Source organism: Hippocampus bargibanti, linkage group LG01, assembly GCF_051943395.1.
Source record: "Hippocampus bargibanti isolate YZ-2025 linkage group LG01, ASM5194339v1, whole genome shotgun sequence".
NCBI classification, from domain to species: domain Eukaryota; kingdom Metazoa; phylum Chordata; class Actinopteri; order Syngnathiformes; family Syngnathidae; genus Hippocampus; species Hippocampus bargibanti.
Genome location: NC_142734.1, coordinates 31,724,120 through 31,739,520, shown reverse-complemented (window position 1 = coordinate 31,739,520; position 15,401 = coordinate 31,724,120). Strand labels below are relative to the sequence as shown.

Here is a 15,401-nt window from a genome sequence, read left to right as displayed (position 1 = left end):
CTGAGGAAAGGCTGGAGCCTGCAGTCTCATTTATACATGTTATACATATACATATACATGTTAAATTTCAGAAATCATAAATTGGGAATTTACGAAAATCTCCCAATTCTGTGGTGCGTGTTAAAATATTATTATTAATAATAATAATAATAATAATAATAATAATAATAATAATAATAATAATAAATTTCTTTTATAAGCGCCTTTCAAAACTCTCAGAGACACTTTATAATGTGAGACAAAAGTGTACAAAAGTGTAAATTAGAAGTAAACAAAACACAACAATGCTTTCATTGTTTATTTATACATTCAATTAATATAAAAATGTATTATTATTCTTTTCATTTGTTTCACCATACAAATTAACCATCTTTATTGTATCAATAGTTGCTTTATAAAGTGAGTACTGTGAGTATTGTGTTGAAAATCGGAAGTTTCCCGACCAAATTGTGAGACTTAACATGTGGTAATATTTTATAAATGCGGCCTCACATTGTTTGCAATCGCGTTTCTGCTAAAAAAAAACCGGCGTAGCCGCTGTCTTACTTGGATTTATTTTGGCAAGAAGATATGTAGTTTCCTGTCCCGTCCTATCATACAACGTCTGCCTTCACGCAGCTTATTTCACCTCGCTGAGGCTGGACAGTTGACGCTCACACTATAGCAACCTGCTTGACGAAAAGACTTCGCTTTGGTTTCTGATTAAACGATCGCAATCGGACACACTTTTTTAGGACTGTGGAGTTGTTTCGCCACGTTTTAGCCAATGACTTGTCGTACTATCTCAATACGGTAATCATAATAACGATAACACAAATAAGCAAGGTGAGGAGCAAGAGAGAGTCGCAGCGTGCGTTGAGGTGGATCTAGTTCGCTGGTTGTGCCTCAAAGTGAGAAGTGAGCCGCTATTCGTCTCAACGCTTTGGAAAATTGCCTTGACCCAAACTATAGGTAAGTTCACCGGAGGAGTTGTTAAAGAAAGCAGGAACTTGTAGAAACGTTATTTACTGTTTTTCCCACTCTTGAAATTGAGATTGCATTGTTTGTGTGTTCCTGTAGTTCTTTCCCGTCATCTGCAACACCTGTTTGATATTTTTGATTAATGTTTATTTATTTGGAGTATGCCTTTTCCTCCACCGGTCCATCAAAACCAATGGTTCATGCGTCTTTCGCAGTCTCGCGACCTTGGCCATCTTGTGCTCGCACATCCGTGGATGGACTCCTTTTGTCAGCTGACAAAGGAATGCAGCAGGCGCGTGCAGCAAAACGCCAAATGCCTTGTGCCTTTTTCACCTGCTCACAGTGTCCGCGCACATGTGCACAGTTGCTTCGCTAACGTCTCGGTTTTAAACTCAGAAATTGCATTTGACTTGCTGGGTGTTACAGGACAGCACGTGTGGAGTTTCAGTGTTTTCACCTTTGCAATTTGTAAATAATAATGAATCTTTTGGCTTTTTCAATTTTGCATCTAACGCCAGAGAAGTGAATAGAAATCACTCCTCTATATTGCAATCAATGTACTAAACAGATAAGAAAACCAAGTCCATAACTATCCAGGCAGTTGACGATGTGAAGAAATTCTCCTCTTGCGCACAAGTAAACATTTTTTATTATCCATCAGTTTGATGCTCGTACATTTTTGGGGCCAGCTGGTGAGCTGGTGCCTGTTCCAGATAAATTTGAGTATGAAGGGGTTTTCACTGCTGAGTGTTCGCCAGCCAATCCCAAGATATACAGACCAACAAGCGTTCATAATCACATTAACACCTAGTGACACGAACAGTTTATAACAGGGGAGGGGGCAAGGTTTTTTTAATGGTTTTATCTTGACGCGTGACAAAGTTTGGTTTTGGTTCACATCGTCTCAAAGGGTTTGGGTGCATTTTTTAAGTGCTTATTGTAACTTTTTATTAACAACGGATGTGCCTCATATTTAAAATCAAACAGATGAAATTGTGTTTTGGCTGTTGAAATACTGCTGTAAAATTTAGATTGGATTGGATTTACCTTTATTAGTCTCACAGTGGATAAATTTACATTTCACAGCAACAAAGTTATGAAAGCAAGACGAAAGGAAAGGATCAAAGAGGAGAGGATAAAAAAAGGAGAAGATCAAAACATCCTTTTCAGCTGTGGATCAAGTACGCCATGGTGGAATGTGCGTGTCTGCTACAAGCTAAATTTATTGTTAATAAAAGAAAAACATGGCCAGCCATGTCGCCAACTCAACAGAAGCTGAGCTGCTTTTGTTTGATTACAAACGAAACGAAAACAAAAAGGCAACTACACTTCTTGTCCGTAATATGTTCTCTGTGAAAACTCCAGCCATTGCCCCAAACTATGATATGGTAGACACTGTATTTGGCTCTTCCCACATTACTGGCTAATTTTGAAAAGAACACGAGGAACACGCTTATGCGGGCCACCTAAACTGACATGCTTGGCCGAATCAAACCGACTGACTTTACAAACTGCACAGAGACCGGGAACCTCTTGTGAGGCAGACCATAGCATCATTTGTCTGTGTTTTAAAGCTACCGTGTGATAGATGATTAGATGTAAGCTCAGCAATGTTTAGCACCAGGACTTCCCAACTTGGTAGTTAATTGAAATTGTGTCTCTGATGGGACGCTGTTGTCCCAGCTGTCCGAAAGTGGCTGTAGGTGAAGCTTGTAATCTATTCCTGGGAGCTCCTCACTTAGACGAGTGCTTTTATTGGAGCCACGTGTGCACTGATGGATACTGGGGGGGGGGGGGGGGTGCAGCACTCTGGTCTCTGCTTTTAATGGCGACCCTACGTGTGGGCTCCACGGAGACAGCTGATCCACTGCTGAAAAGGACGCTTTGATCTTCTCCTCTTTCATCTGGAACTGCTTCTTCTCACAGAGAGGGTACTGCAAGTGCTGAAGAATGAATGACTCTGTGTCTTTGCGTTGTCATATTATTTGCTATTTGTTTTTTTTTTGTGTATTTTTGACTTCAATATGGCGCCGTGAGAGTGGCTGCCTTTCCAGCAGCTCCTATATTTTTTCTACTTCTTTCTTTCCCTTCCTCTTCCTTTAATAACTTTGCTGCCGTGAAATGTAAATTTCTCCACTGCGAGACGAATAAAGATCAAATAAATACATAATTAAACAAATAAATAAATAATCTCAAACAGGCTACAAAAGTGCATTTTTGTGGCAACACCTTGATATGCTGTTGCAGAACGTGGTCATCGGGGTGTTTTTTTTTTTTTTTTTTTTTTGGGGGGGGGGTGTCCAAAGATTTATGGATCATGTCTCCTTTACAAGCTTTGTAAAGATTCTTGTCCTGACATATGCCAACCCCAGAGTCTCCTCAATCCGCCCTTTTCTCTGCTCCCTCGTGCTCATGATGTTTGCAGCTTCCAGACATTCTTGGTTAGCTGGCCATCTGCTATCTGCGGGCCGTATCACATTACCCATCCTTGATTTATTTCAAGGATTTGAATCAAACCATTTTCGGCATCGTCGCGAGTGACTTTTGTGCGAGTTGGATTCAGACGGCATCTGTCACGTTTGCTTGGATGGCGACCGGATATTTTCACATGAATATGACAATTGGCTCCTCCTGTGCAGAGAGAGCTTTTCACATTATTCCACAGTGCAGTTGTCAATAGGTGGCATACAGCAGGAAATGGTTTGGTGACCATCTGGACCTCCAACCCCTTCGATACACCACACACGCAGCAGTAGGTTGAACGGCACTTAAACTGGCAGCTGGTCACTTAAAAGTGACGCTCCGCAGCTGAAACGACCACATTCTAGGCTTTTCTATGAATCATAATAAGTAAGACTGTGGAAGGTATGAACACAGCGGTCGACTGGTTATTATGATTTATAGTTGCCATGTCGGGGCCGGCTGCCTTTGTGGAGCATCAGTGTAATGAATTGTGAGGAAAAGAGATACCATGTAAACTGTCAGTTGCATCTGTTCAATCGCAGGTGTTACTGAGCAGTATGCAAAAAATGTTTTTGTGATTCACGTTGTCATATATTCTGTCTGTATTGTCGGGGAATCTATTTTGGCTTTGGGGAAAGCTATAGGCAACATTTTGAGTCAAATTCATTTAAATGATAGGCTTCACAATTTTTTTTAAAGAAGGTAATTTAATTTGATAAAATAGGCTGCAAGTGAACAGAATAAGCAAGTCGCGTTTACATCTCCAAAGCCCAAATAGCATTACAGGATTGAGCTGTTGGGTTAATTAAAGTTGGACTAGATCACAAAAGATAGCAGAAATGTTTTTTTTTCCAGTGGTATGAACAATAACCCAAAATAAAAATAATTCTTTGTCCACCGCTGCTAGCATTTTGTGTTAATAAAGTAAAAGTGATCGGTTCTAGCAATGTCTTTACCATGTCGAGGGTCCATGCTTCTCTTGTAAACAAATTGAAGAAGGAAGAGTGGTGTGAGAGGGATCAGTGAGCGTTTGTGCAGGTTCAACCATGCATTGGAAATATTAAAACACACAATGTGTTTTTTTTTATTCAACAACACATAATCAACAAAACAGTAAATGAAGGAGATCAACATATATCTAGATTATTTGAAAAAGGGTGTCAAAGTTAAGGCCCGGGGGGCAGATCTGGCCCACCACGTTCTTATATTGTGGCCCGCGAAAGCGATTCAAACATGTCAGGTTCCACGGTGCTTGCTAAAGGCAAAACCCCAATTTCAAACTATCGGTTGTAATCCACAGAAATAGTCATATTGAGTTCTAATTTTAAAAGTAGTCATTCTTTAATTTGTTGTGTGCTCTATATGTAATATGCTGAGGGGATGAAACGTTCTAAAGGCTTCCCCATAATGGCCCTCGAGAAGAAAGCATAACTACAATGTGGCCTGCGTCAAAAAATGAGTTTGACACCCCAGGTCTACCGTAATCATTGAAATCAGAATTTTCATACTCATGGAATGTCAATACCCATACATTAATGTGAGTAGGGCTGTTGGGATACACCAAAATTAAGACTTGATTCAAATCTCAATTTCACGGTTCCACAGTTCAATCCATTCCTGACTCATGGCAAATTGGTCTTCCTCGATCGAGTTGACTACATGATTTCCAGACTTCAAACTTGAAGTTTCAATACGTCCAAGGTGAGCATGTGATTCTAAGATGTGGATTTTGAAAGAATTTAGGGCGTTAACCTAACAGCCCTTGTAGCAGCTGGTGGTCTTGCATGCCGCATTCTTCTCTTCTGGGTGTTTGCGCTACCAAATGGGTGTGGGAGTGAAGAATTACCTTTTTCTAGTGTGCTACTGTTGGGCACCTAGTGAGATAAGGAAATCCCAAACCATTATTTTTTTTCCTGGGCACAATGTCGTTCAAATAGTTGATTCGGTTGTCTAAACATGACGGTATCTGCTCCCTTGATTGGATATGGAGCTTTAATTAAGCTTGTGAGGGTGTTTGGCTGACTTTCACATTGGCAGCCTCATGAATGCGTCTTTTCATGAGCAGCGAGGTTCCATCCGCTCTACTTACATGCAAATCCCTAATAACCGCTCGTGCTGACTGTACGCAAAGGAGCAAGGCGAAAATCAATCACAGATGTCAAGTACTCGGTTGCACACTGTTATTATTTGTTACTTTCACTTTTGTGACTGGGCTTCTCTATTTTTCAGTTCGAATATCATTGTTTATCTGGGCAGTGTTATGTGACCTCAATTGAGGAGAAAATCATAACTCAGTTATTTCTTCTGGGACAGGGGAGAAGAATGAATTAGTAAGGTATTTAGGAATATAGTGAGATTATTTCGGAAAGTGGAGTACTGTACACTTACTCAGTCTGAAGATAAGCAGCGTGACATCTGCCCAAGGGAGTTGCGATCCGTCCATACAGACGTTCAGGATGGCAAAACGTGTGGGTGGTATTTATCTGGGAGAATGAAACGGGGGCATTCCATTGCAAATATTATTCAACGTGTTACCATTTAGTGATGTGTTAATTTTCTTCCATTGGGGATTGTGGACATTTTTTTTCAAATGAACTTTTTCAGCTCATTCCCGGATTATTTCCGAATAACGTTACCGCTGCGATGTCCTTGTAACATTTCAACAATTCAAATGGTACTAGTCAAAAATATGAACAAACAAGCAAATACATAAATAAAGAGATTAATAGATTAATGAATTAATGCAGCGCCAAATTAATAAATTCATAAATTAATGCATTAATGAATTCAAATAAATGATAGGTGAATAAATGAATAAATAGATAAGTAGATACATAAACAGACAAATATAAATACATAAAAAGCTAAATAAATAAATCAACAAATAACAGAACGAGTAAATACATAAGTAAACAAACATAAATACATCAATAGGTAAATAAATAAAAAATCAACAAATAAAAAACTGAATAAATAAATGAGTAAAAAAATAAACAAACAAAATAAAATGAAATAAATGAGTAAATAAATAGTAAATAAATCAACTAAGAAATAATTGAGTAAATAAGTAAACAAATAAACAAACAAACAAACAAGCAAACACACACATACATAAATAGGTAAATTAAAAAATAAATCAACATAACAATAAATAAATAAACAAATACATTTCTTCAGGACCACCTGGACAAAAAAAAAAAAAGAATGCATCGAAGGTGTCGTACCTGTAATGAACTCCTTCTCAGTCTTTGGTGTTTCTGCTTCTCTGACCACTAGGCCATCAAATTTTAGAAAAAAAAACCCTAAATATCCTATTTTTTCAAGCAATTTTCCTAGTTGTATTTATATCTAATGCAGCATGAGCAAGAGTAAGCCATAGCAATGTAATCTACTTTTCAAAAATAATCAGTTTACAGCAGGACAAAAGGAGAGGAATAAGAGGAGGGTGTGGCTCTGTTGTAAAGAAGCAGCCGCGAGGCCCAACACGCGCTTTTGCCTTTCCAGCAGCTATTGTCCCTGTGCCCACCTCTCGAGAGACCCTCAGTACAGCCAACAAACCCCTCACCATGTTAACACTCTCGATTAAGCACACAGAGTATATTCACAAACAAGGGATCCGCTATTCACTGCCCTTTCTTTTATTTCTTAAATTCAGAGAAGGTATCCAAATTCAATACCATGGCAAATGGTGCCATTTTATTCTGAAAAAAAATATTTGTCGCAATTAAATTTGCTCATACATACAGGAATCAAGAACTAGATTTTATAATAATGAAGAGCAAACCGTGGTTGCCCTCTGTCTGCGCTTCAGCCACCTTTGCTGATTTCCCCATGCGAGCCCCGTTGCCAGAAGCCAAAAATGTAAACCTGCTTCCCAGTAAGCCTTTGGCCCTAATACCAACTGACAAACCCCGGGACAGTTGCTTTTGCAGAGCTATGCCGGCGATCAGACTGACTCGCAGCTGGAGAAATCGGTTCAATCAAGGAGTAGGTTCATTGCATTTTTATGACTCAGTGGTATAGGCAGCTGTTGGTCAGATTCATTGCAAAGTATCAATGCAATACAGTACATATATCAAAATGACTTGCATGATCTACCAAGCATCATTTGTAGTCATTGTAATCAATATAATTTGCACATGTGTAAAGATCAAATCCTGGGAATTAATCGATCAGGCAAACCCAGCTCTACAGCTTTTTTCTCCTGTCTGTATAGCGAATGGATTTTGGATTACGTGTTTGTACACATCCAACGCGGCCAATGCTAAATCTGCTCCATTCAAAGCTGACTTTGGTGCCCGCAGGCAAGAGGTTCATTTAATCCTTATTTTTATTAGGAGCCAAAGGGGATTGCAAACATCAATCCGAAATGCAGTAAAATAGTACATTGTTCTCGTCTCTCGACTGCTCAGGAGAAAAGGATGAAGTAGGTATTGTCTTCCCTCAGGGCCACGTGTCTTGGATCCTTGTTAAAAAGAAGAAAAAAAAGGCTTCTGATGTTAAGTCTTGCTGATCATTCATGTTTGCGTTCTTGGAGCTCCACGCTTGGTTTTGGGGCGTTGTTTTTATGTTGTGATAAACATTGCCCTTGTAAAAAGTCTTGTTTGTTCTTGTACTTCCTGTAAAATGCGCTGAGTCGAAAGACTTGAGTTTCCTCAACTGTTGGGGTTGCATTTAATTGTAGCTGTTTATCAAATAAAGCAATTGACGATTTTCCCTTCTTGGGAGGATTAATGTAATGTTTACATTTGTGAATGGGCTTATGCTTTGCTTTTTTTTAATCCTTTGAAGTTAGGGCGGGGCGGAATAAAATCCTCCTAAATCTCCCACTGATTAACCAAAAAGCAATGCAGAAAGAAATCGTGTTGATGATTAAACTCCAAAACCCCCAGGCTGTCTGCCACCTCGTATGAATACAACACACACAGGTTTTGCAGGGGTTTGATGGTATCTCAGCCACTGCCTTAATTGAAAAAACAGGTACGTTTTTTAGGTGTTGGTTTGGATCACAAACATTTAATGAAACACAAATTCAAATTAAAGTAGACGAGGAAGAAACACACATTGCAGCAAGTACTGGCAGAATAACAGCCAACCCCATGCAAGTGATGTGATTATTTAATAACTTGTCATTCTTCATTGACAGGAACAGTTTTTTCCCATTCCTTGAAAGCTGTGTTTACATGTACGCTGTCAATTTTAAAGAAACATATTTGTTTCCGTTGCAAACAATTGCATCACTGATGAATAAATGGTACACTCGCCTTATTCTTTCTTGACATTTTTACTTCATTTTCATATTCTCTCTGAACTTGCAGAGAGTACTTTAGCGGTACTTCTGTCTTCCTCCTACAATTTGCCCAAATATTTGAATGTTACGTTAAGGCGGCACTTGTCGAATATTTTGCTATTTGTATGTACTGTACTACTGAAAATTTGAATAATAGAATTGGGTAGACGGCTGAGTAAAAGTAAAATACAGAAGATTACGACTACTGATACTAAAATTATCTCCCTAATAATAACACAATAATCAACATGTTCATCATTTCATTCAACCATGATGCCAATAAACGACATCCCAAACACTGTACGCAGAATGAGTCAAGTCAACCTGACGCTGAGACATTCTGCCGGGTTCAATTTCAAAATAAAAGCGAATTAAGGCCTATTGTGTGTATGTATGTATATATATATATATATATATATATATATATATATATATATATATATATATATATATATATATATATATATATAGTTTGATTTCTTACTGTGTTGGCGGAATCTGACTGTCATGTACATCATAAACAATTATTACTGCAGTTAACTTGACTTCCTCCTCACAGAGTACACATAAAAATGGGCATACTCGAGACACAAATAAGTCCCTCGAGCATTTTTTGAAACAGCTACTCGAATTACTCAAGGAGCAATTTCAGCTTTGGACTATTATACATGGTTCTCTGTGTTTATACGATATGCCAATCCTGTAAATTAATAAATATAATTCCAAAAGGATTGTACCTCTTGTCACAAGTCAGCCTAGTCTCCAGGTAGTTAATATATTCCTGAGGTCATTCCTGCATTATTCACGCTGCATTCCACTTCCCCGTGAATTGCAGTTTAACAGGAAATACTTATCCCATTTAGCTTGAAACCTATCTGGCAGGCTGCTACTGAACCTGAAAAGTGGCTTTAAATTACAAAAAAATCATATCTGTGGGATCTACAGTAACGATGATATTCATCTGAAAGTGCCTGACTTGTTTTATTAAACGAAGAGTTTCTTCATCCTTTGTAACTTTCTCTGGAACTAGCGTATTACGTGTCATGAATTGTTTGGACTCCGATACTTGTTGCAAATGACATCCTAATAGTTCAAGTCAATTTCATGATCTTCTCCGTTGTACACAGATGTTGACGGCTCACTGTGTCTATCTCCTGGTGGGGTCCTCTGCCTTCCACCCGAATGAACACCATGCTTATTATTTCAATATTATGATCTCACATGAAGGCGGGTGACGGAAGCTTGAAAAATAGAGCAGAAATTGCTTCTCTAGTGTGTGTGTATGTTTACACTTGGCGGAGAGTAATTTTACAGCTGGACAAACACATCTTGATCCAATTACTGCTTCTCTAGAAGACTACTCAGTTAACAAAGCAAAAAGTGAATTACTTTTCAGGATTTATTTATTTATTTTCCCTCTGACCCCTGAAATCCAAACTGTAATGACAATCCCCAAACATTAGCCTCAAGGTACGAAGTCACAACAGTACCCACTTAACAATTGAAATAAAGCTCTTTGCTAATTTGCAAAAGATTCTTTTCTTACAGACAGTGGTGTTTTAGATGTTCAATTATCTTACATGTTTCGGCGTGTACACTCTGACGAAGGCGGAAGTACATGCCGAAACATGTAAGGTAATTGAACACCTAAAAACGCCACTGTCTGTAGGAAAAGTATCGGTTGCAAATTAGATAATAAGTAGACAGTATGAACTTAACGCAACTAAAACTCTTTGCTAGTTCACAATAGCCACTGCGACAATAATTTCGCATGTTTTCGCCTTATTTGTCATGCTGTGGTTCTCGGCTAAATGAAATTTCCTCTCCCCCTCATCCTCATGGGCGAAACCTCGGCAAGCCACATTCATAGACCTCTCGCTCCTCCTTCTGACCCTCCCAGCTGCCATTTGTTGCACGTTTATTATTATTATTGTTTCTTTCTCCTGGGTGTTCGGTTTGACCCCAGTTGCCCTTGACACTTACATTTGTGTGGCGTCAGCTAATCAATAGAAACTACGATGGCCCAGTGTTAGATGTTGAGCCCGCTAATTGAAACCTACAACACGCCACAGCAGACCACAATGAACATTTTTCGGCACATGTGTGTGTCAGAGTGATAAATGAGATGTATAGAAAATCTGCCACATTCACACGGCGCTCGCTTGTCATGAGCCTTTGTTAGGAATGCAAAGCCACAACAAAACAATCCCGACAACCATTCACGAGTTGTGATAAGGAGCATGTACGTCTTCGAAACACATGAAATCAAATCCAACAGTTGGTTACCATATAGTTTTATTTGATTTATTTTATAATTTAAAAATGTTTTCCATCAAGTGATGCAAAAAAATGGCATAGGTTTAGTTATTTATGTTCCTTTTGGTAGCTTTTGGCGCGCATCACTGCAAGAACGACACAAGTGTTGCTGAGGAATTGTTAATTCAAATTTGATTGTAATATATGTCCTAGCTGTCTCTTCACTTGATTTGGATTCCTCAAAATTTCGATTCCCTATATTCTCTTGCACGTATGATTAAAAGTTGATGAAAAGGTTTGATGGGTCACTGCACACGTTATTTGCATTCGCATTTGTTCTGAACACGAAAGAAGAACAAAATGGTGGACGTAGAAGCTGGTAGCGCTTGTTCAAATTTAATATGCCAAATGCCTTTTCTATAGTAGGAAAAAATTGTGAAATTATTATAGGGAACACGAATGCTATAAACATCTTTACATAAGTTAAATGAAAATACCAATATCAATTTTGTTACATAGTACACAAAAAAGGGAAAGGCCTCTTTTCAAATTCATCCGAAACATCACTCAGACTCTTCTCATGAATAATGCATGAGTGAGCATCATTTCTGACTTTGAGCGTGCATCCAAGCCTTTATTCAAATATTCAACCTTTATGCCAGGCGACGGTCAAAGCCAGTCCTTCTTCTTTCTCAAGTTGCCTGACATAATTACATACATGCTGTTCATCTTCTGCTGAAGCGTTTGTATTCAATGATCCATAAATAGTTGTGTTTTATTAATAGATAAATAAATACACAAAAATCAAACAAACACACAACTAACTAGCTCACTAGCTAGCTGGCTAACTAACTAAATAAATAAATAAAAATACGTAAAAATCCTTATCTATTTGTCTCCATAAACTTTGTTGTCACAATAAAATTAGGAATTAATGTCACTTTGTTTTACAAATGATGCTTAAATCTTTCAAGGATAAATAATGACAAACTACAACCCGACAACCTGGTAAGATGCCCATTGTAGTAATTGTCGTGAAAGTTGTTAAAAAGCTTTGGAATGCGAAGTGAGTCGCTACCTTTTTTGTAGCTACTTTCACGCCCAAAAATGATTACTCTAAAGTGAAAGTATCCCAAAAAGGTTTGATTAATTCAGCTCTATATGAAATGTCACAGTGTAGACCAAGTGTATCAAACTTATTTTTTTGCCATAGGCCACATTATTGTTACAGTTTCCTCTCAGGCGCTGTGATGAATTTGGGGAAGCCATTACGATGTTAAATCCCCTGCATTACTTATAGAGCACGCAGCAAATTAATGAATGACTATTTTTCAAATGTGAAGTCAAAAATGATTGTTATTGTGGTTTACATGGGACAATTTTTAATTTTGCTTCAGACTTGAGCGAGCGTCATGGAATTTCACAAGTATGATTGGCTTTCGCGGGCCAAATTAAACGATGTGGTGGGCCAGATTTGGCCCCTGGGCCTTGACTTTAACACCTGTGGTGTAGGCTAAAGTTGGCTAGCTTAATTAAAAACAACAATGCTATTGAGATGTAGTTTTGCACTTTGCAAAATATTTTCTTTATTTTTCGTTTGTATTTTTCTTCCCAGTTTCTTACCCTGTTTTAGTTAAATCCCCCAAGTATGATCAATCATTGATGATCCCAGGTGTCCTTATGCCTCATGGGACCTTCTAATGTGTTAGCCAGTCCTTATGTAGATGCGCACACGCACACACAGACACACTACTTCTGCATCCAAGCCCCTCCTCGCTGTTCAAGATCAGAGTGAAACCATATTGCTCTCCCAAATCTCTCTCTCTCTCTCACTTGGTCTCTTTCTTATCTCTGCTCACCTGCTCTTTCCCCCGCTGGAAGAGAAGAGCGGAGGCCTCATTTAAAAAAGCAGCAGGGTTCCCTAAGCCATTAGCCATATTAGTGTTGGGCCCATGCCTTTCTTCAACAAAGACATCTTGATGCTTTGTGGATGCAGTTTGGTTGGAATTTGTCAGGCTTGACTGATTTGTTGGGCTACTGCTCGTTGGAAACGTAGCCTGGCAGCGCGTTCGTCTGATTATACAACTGTTTTTAATGCCTTCACGTTCATGATCATTCTATGACCTCAGCAAGATGTACTTTTAATCCTTTTCGGGGTCAGCAGTTGCGGTAATGGACAGCAGAGCATGTTATCAGGTTACACGGCGCATGAAAGGGTTAAATCAAGAGAGGCCAAATACAGCCGCGGCGACACTGCCGGGGATTCATTTGAAAGAGATAACTGGTAAATGAAAAGGCTGTCGGCATTGTGATTAATGAGATCCAGAATCCTCTGCCTGTTCGTGCAGGTTTTATCAGGCGCTTTGGCGATATCTCCTTTGTCTCAGGATGACAATCACAAACCTTTGAGCTTTAACAGTGCCAAGCTCCTCTCATCAATCCTCTTTAATTTTTTTTCTTTTGGCACAACGACAAGAGCGAGTGTTACTACACTGAGCGTGCATGTGTGTGTGCATGTTGCAAATTGAACAAGATGGAGAGGGAGCGCAGTTCATTAAGCATTTGACAGTTGAAGACCTCCCACTCGAAAACAACCTGCTTAAATCGGCTTCTCTCTTCTACACCAAGGAGGGAGGAATCTGGGATAGAAGGCGTGTCCCTGGGGGAGGCGTTCTTTTACTTACTAATGAAGCTGTCACTCAGCTTACTGACGGAAAGCATCACAATACTTACATACTGACAACGAAAGTATCACATCCACCCGGCTCCACCCCAAAATGGCACTCGTTTGTCAATAGCAAAACTCATTTATCAGAACATGCAAAGTGGCTTTCATGGTTTCGCCTCGACATAACATCCATTGTGATGTTTGGTGATGGTGTCTCAACGGAACATTATTTTTCACTCATCTTGTTTTCATTCCCCTCACATCAACAAGTCTGTCCCTGTCATCTTTGAATTTTTAAAGGCCTTCTATTTTCTGTGGCTTTCAAGCTCTTCATCACTGACCTTTTGGAAATGACGGCCAGCCTGAAGCTCTTTTATTATGATTGAATAGTGTATGTCGCAGGTGTCAAACAAAAGGCCCATGGGTCCAAATCTGCGACGACACCTTATTTTATGTGGCCCGTGACAGAAAATCAAATCTTTCAATGATGATTGTCGTATAAATGCATTTGCATGTATACCATTTAATATTTTTAGATTGCGTTCTATACTGTGCACAATCCTTTTTTTATATTGTGTACAAAAAAACTGTACATGGATATACATGTTTTCCACTTTTTCTACTTTGTTCCAAATTTTTGCTGCTAAAAATTGTGAATTTGTCAATTGTGAGACAAATAAGTTTTCTTATCTTCAAATATGTACCAAGATGTAATTTCTTTTAAGAGATATTGTCAGCATTTTCTTATGGCAGTTTTCTAATTACAGTCACTTCAAGAAAAGTTGAGTCAAGCGTTATTCTAGACTTCTTTATATGGTTTCAGTCATAAAGGCCCTCCAATGTAAACGCTAACTAGAATGTGGCCGTGACAAAAATGGGGTTGGAACACCTAGTTCATGTAATTGCTTCTGTAAGTTCGTTACAAGCATCATTTCCAAATGACACACGAAAACAAGGGTGTCAAGCTAATTTTTTTACTGGGGGCCACATTGGACTTATGGTGTCCTCTCGAGGTCCGTGATTCATTTGGTGAGCCATTAGAATTTTTGACTGTGATTGTGGTTTACAGATGACAATTTGAAATTTTGGTTCGGACTTTAACAAGCATCATGGAACTTAGCATGCTTGATTTGCTTTCGCGGGCCGAATAAAATTATGTGGTGGGCCAAAGTTGGTCCCCGGGGCTTGACTTTGACACCGGTGCATAAGAATCTCAATTTCATAATGCTTGTCTACGAAGTATTTTAAAAATGTCAACTACGGGAGATGGAGAATATTATAGAGGTTTGCTCTTCACTGAGCGTCTCACATCATGCGCTTTTATCAACTTCCCTCATTTTCCAATTTTCATCATGAACTCTTGAAACCTTTTAGCACAAATAATCGCCCAGTTCTTATCGTATCATAAACTAATTGTTCTACCCTCGAAAGGCGACCACATCACAACCAGCATGTCTGAACCAGTAGCTTCCCAATAAGCCTTTGATGCCTGTAATGTACCAGCAACATTGAGAGGTGAATTAGGGACACCGTCATCAGCGCTTTTTGAGGGATCCGGCAGGATTAAGCCTGCGCGGGTTCCTTGGCCTCAGATGAAACAATGTCTGAGATGACATACGCTGTGTATGCCGGTAGAATGTTCGGCCCAAGTGTATGGTTGTTAATTCCCATTGTAGGCAAGCAACCAAGTAATTTACCGATGACCATTCTTGCATGATCGAACGCAACTGCTTCCGGAATGCTACACAAACAATTCCCACATTA

At 39.0% G+C, this 15,401-nt stretch overlaps 1 protein-coding gene across 1 annotated transcript in view; it reads left to right on the top strand.

The window, feature by feature from the left end:
• The first annotated feature begins 650 nt into the window (after window positions 1-650).
• plxnb1a (plexin b1a) overlaps window positions 651-15,401 on the top strand; it is a 48,105-nt gene continuing 33,354 nt past the window's right edge. The window contains exon 1 of the mRNA XM_089010919.1: window positions 651-951. The gene's annotated coding sequence lies outside the window, so the exon portion shown is untranslated. The remainder of the gene's footprint in view (window positions 952-15,401) is intronic.